This window comes from Erythranthe guttata, chromosome 12, assembly GCF_056151865.1.
Source record: "Erythranthe guttata isolate IM_541 chromosome 12, IM_541, whole genome shotgun sequence".
Taxonomy (NCBI): domain Eukaryota; kingdom Viridiplantae; phylum Streptophyta; class Magnoliopsida; order Lamiales; family Phrymaceae; genus Erythranthe; species Erythranthe guttata.
Window position 1 is genome coordinate 4,433,027 of NC_142544.1, and position 4,922 is coordinate 4,437,948.

The following is a 4,922-nucleotide window of genomic DNA, read 5'->3' on the forward strand; positions in this document are numbered from 1 at the left end:
TATAGAGAAGGATCTAATTTGTTTAGAATAGTTTAATTTTGTTTTTCATTTAGCATATAATTAGGTATGGGTTTAATTTTCCTATATGCAAACTTTCAATTGATATCTTATGTTTTTTTCTTTTTTCCTGGCCTTCAAATCAGTTGTGGGCGATGGTAGTAAGAATTGGTGAATTGTTGAAATTAGATTAAATTAGGATTTCAAATTATGAATTATATATATCTTTAATGGGTTGAGTAATTTTATCATATAAATAAATATGTATAATTATATCAACAAATTAAAGTAGTCAACCAATGATCTTTTTCGTATCTCCTTGTCAACGGTTGTTGGGTTGAGCTCGTCAAACAGTGTTACTCTAGTGTGGTTTACGCCTCTCGTATGATTTTCAAGCTATTATACGAGATTATAGGTTTACCCATTGCATCTATGCCTCTCGTATGATTTTCAAGCTATTATACGAGATTACTGGTTTACCCATTGCATCAATGGGTTCTTTCGTTACCTAGGGAAAAACAAAAGTCAATTTTTGATATAATTTGAAGTGGAAGGTTGCCCCTCGAGGCTCGACCCACAAATGAAATAGAGTAATTTTGAAACACAAAAACATAATTTAACAAGATTTGAAAATCCTTTATTCTAGTTGATAGTTGATGGTGTAGAATCCACACCCTCAAGGCCTCCCTCCAAAACTCTACTTCTTTTAGATCGTCGGAAAGTGCACCGGACGTTGAATCTTAGACCGACGGCGGTGAGACGACAAACGTAACTTTATAAATACTAGAGAGAGTTTGAAAGAGAGTACAACAATATTCTTTATTGATGTTCAAAACGTGTCTAACTAGGGTTTTTTTTCATATCCATTATATACAAGAGAAAAAAGTCCTCCAATCAATATATCAATTAGGATCCTCCTTCATCTATTAATTGATATTCTTTACATATTTGCTGTCATCTTATTTATGGTAAGCTCATCGTAGTTCCCGGCGACCAGCCATCACCTAACTCTTTGGGTCTCGCGACTTGTGGGCCTTGGACCGATTATTCTATCGGTGAGTCGTATTAGACTTCCGCTTGGGGCCTCTCGTCGCAAGGTCCAGCTCATGCGAGGGCTTGGCTTATCTGGCCGCGTCATCTTATCCGGCTCGCTTGCTTGGCTAGCTCAGATGCGCAGATAGGGGTGCAAGTTGGAATGGAATTTCCAATTTCTGTCGGTTCTGATCCGAAAAGTTTCGATTTTGGAACAATTTTTTTCGTTCCGACTTCCGAAATTTCAATTTCCGATTTTTTTCGGTTTATTGGTTGGGAATTGGAATTATATAAAATAAATTTGGAATTTCAAATTTCCGATCCGATTTAATTCCAAAATTAATTCCAAAAATTTCCAATTTTTTTTTCCGAAAAATACACCTATAAATAATATATAATACTTAACTTCCGAAAAATACACCTACAAGTTTTGGTTTAGGATTTTGACATAATGAATTGTTGTTAGAAGTTTTATTGGATATTATGTTGTGTTTCTTTTTATTTATTTATTTTGAACTGAAATTTAGTAGTTATTAGTTTTACTTTTATCGACGTGGATGTTCTTATTTTTTGAAAAATTATGAACATTTTATAAAATTTCGGCCAAGTTTTGAAATTTTAAACCTTATGTGGTTTCCGATTTTTTTCCGAAATTCCGAAAATTCCGGGCCTTTTGGAATTGGAATGAATTTTTAGATTTCGCAAATTTTGGAATTGGAATTGGAATCGGAATTGGAATTGGAATTGATTTTGTATTTCCAATTTTTTTTCAATTTTTTTCCGAAAAGGCTAATTGCAATTCGACCTATCCGACTTTTCACCCCTATGCGCAGGCTTTGTTGGGCCTCTTCCTTTTGAGCCGTTCGTAATGAAGTCCATCTTACCTGTTTTGGGGCCAAACCAACCCCATCTTTAGTGACACTTTTTTTTTCTTCTCTTGTTGTCATGCCAAGAAAATAGCTCTAGTCGAAAAATAAAAAACTCAAGACAAATCGAATTGTAAATAGTAAATGGTGGAGATTTCCTTACTAAAATAATTTAATGGGAACTTCACTAATAAGTCCATCAATGGTACTTATTCATAAAATGGTCCAAACAAGAAACTCTTTTACAAAAAAGTCCACACATGGTTCAGAGGTTTTGTAAAAGACTAAAATAGCCCATCACATTTTAACATGCTCCAATTTCATCATTTAATCAAATATAACCTGAATTTGACCCCAAATTTCACAAATTATTCAATTTTGAACCAAAACACAATTTTATGGACAATTTCGTACGTCGTCGTGGTTGATTTTTTTTTCTTTCTTCCTGATTTTTCCGCCGGTTTCGGGCGTTGCCTTTTTCGAATTTTATTTTTTCGTTTTCTTCCGGATTTTCCCATGTCCGCCTCCAGCGTTGACTTTTTCAAAAAAAAATTATGATTGTTTTAACATCTTTTTTGCAGTTATTTTACTGTCAACGACAACAATATAATTACATCGACTTGTCAACAAATCAAAAGAAGAAAAAAAAAACCCCAAAAAATAATAATATTGTTGTTGACTCTAATTGTACTGTCGACAACGACAGTACAATTACATAAATGTACTCTCAGCGACAGTACAATTACGTTAATGTACTGTTAGTGATAGTATAATTACGTTAATGTACTGTTAGTACTGTATAATTACGGTCAACGTTTAGGGGCGAGACAAAAAAAATAGTTAAAAATTTTATGAGAAAAAAAACACAAAAAAAATCAACGCTGAAAATTGGCACCGAAAAAAACAAACAAAAAAAATCGAAAAGTCAATGCCGGAAACCGTCGGCAAAAAAATTATTTTTGATAAAAAAAGAAGTTTTTAAAAAAAGAAGTTAAAATTGAATTTTTGTGGTCAAAATTGATTAAATTTGGGTTACAATTAAGAATTGGGTGTAAAGCGTTGGGGTAATTTTGTCATATAAATTAACTTTCTTTATCTATAATAAATATTAAAGAGATAGACTTATTGGCGAAAGAGATATAAAATTAACCCCTAAATATAAAATAATAAAGTTAATGAGTTATGCACAAAACCCGTAATTTAAAAAGAAAAAAAGAAGGTATATGGTATATTTTAGCAGCACAATAAAAAGAAGGTATATGGTATATTTTAGTAGCACAATAAATGCTAATCATTTTGGAGCTTCCAATTTCCGTACCATATGTAGATAGATCCCTTCTACACGTGGTCCACCATGTGACACCTTTTGAACTTTAATGAGTCGTATGATATCGAAAATATAGTCACACGTTTTTGTCCACAAATAATCTTTGTGCCTTTTGATTTTTCTTCACAATTATTGAAATCAATACTTATGATAATTATAACTAATTAGTGACCACTTTGTTAATTGGATGCAACCACTTCGAATGAATTTCATTGAGATTGAGGTCATCGTATATGTTAATTTTTTAGTTATATATCACTTTACAAACATTTACATCTATATCTATACTATATATAAAAGTATGAATACTTTAGGGGTTTATTCCATTTTTTATAGATACTAAAATGCCCTTTTAGTAGATCAAAATTGAAGGTCATTTCAGTAATTTTAATTAATAATGAATCAAAATATTAATTTCTTTGAATTGTAATCGTATAAGTTTGGCAATTTACTAATTTAGTTTAACGTTTTGGGTTTAATATCATGTGTGACGTGTCATTCCTTTTGTATTGTTAGACAACTATTATGAGTAGTGATTACTATATCACTAGCTTGACCAGGACTTCAATTCTTGGAGATTATCAAGTATCTCTATGAATTTTTCTTTGTTTTTGCTTCATAAGAAGTACCTTTAAAATGGTAAAATTATTTTATGGCTTTAAATTGATTGCTTCTATTTGCACTATATTTTGATTTGCTTCTATTCTCAACATTTTTTTTGGATCTGCTTCCCGGAAACCTTTTTAGTTTTTGCGGATTACCACCTCAATAAATAAATTGCCCCATCCCACTTGAACTCAATTATATGTGCTACGCTACTATCTCTGACTCATTTTTAGGACAAAATAGCCCGAATTAAAATGGATGCACGTTGCACTTGCATTTTTAAAGGGTATTTTTTTCTTTTCAATTTTTTTGAACCCTAATTCAAATTTTGTCTTTCCTTTCTCACTAAAGGATCGAAGATGCGGAGGTGGTGGATTGCTAATTCAATTCCCCAACATGCAGATAAGGGTTTGATGATTTGGGGAGTAGCTCTAGAAGCTTGAGAGGGGCTCCGCCACCGTTCTTGGCAGCGTGTGTGGTGTAAGGAAGAGGAAATGGAGACGGATGCTTTGTCATCAGTGAATTGATGGGTTGAAGATTTTTCGTTGGTGGTGGAAAGTTTATAAAAACTGGGATGAAAGTGCCCTTCAAAATCGCATGTGCAACGTGCATATGTTTAGTTCCGACTATTTTGACCTGAAAATGAGATGGTAATATGGCACAAATAATTGACTTCAGGTGAGATCGAGCAAATTTGTTTTGTTGGGGTGTAATCTGTTAAATTTGAAAAACTTTAGATTGTTTAATGCTATTTACCTTAAATAAAATTAGATTTCATTTATGGAAGAAAATATCGATGTCTCAATATATTGAATTGAAATTTTAAATCCCACATTAAAATTCCCGAATCACGCACATAATTAAAAAGGTTTCTATCTCTAACTCACTCAAAATTTGTTTATCATTTCTCCTTTCCCATCTTTTTTTATTTCCCTTATTTCCCACAAAATCACACGCATAAAAAAAAAATAACGTCACAAAAATCACGTGAAATACACAGAAGGTTGTTGTTTGGGTTGGGACATGGTTTAGGTTTCTTTTGTTTTTCTTTTAATTATTTATAGGGGAAACTACAGATAAATCTCTAATCCAAA

At 32.2% G+C, this 4,922-nt stretch overlaps 1 long non-coding RNA gene across 1 annotated transcript; it reads left to right on the forward strand.

The window, feature by feature from the left end:
* The first annotated feature begins 3,857 nt into the window (after positions 1 to 3,857).
* LOC148766274 (uncharacterized) lies at positions 3,858 to 4,609 on the forward strand. Its single transcript, XR_016034848.1, has 2 exons — positions 3,858 to 4,114; positions 4,231 to 4,609. It is a non-coding gene; the product is annotated as an uncharacterized LOC148766274 (long non-coding RNA).
* Positions 4,610 to 4,922: the final 313 nt, after the last annotated feature.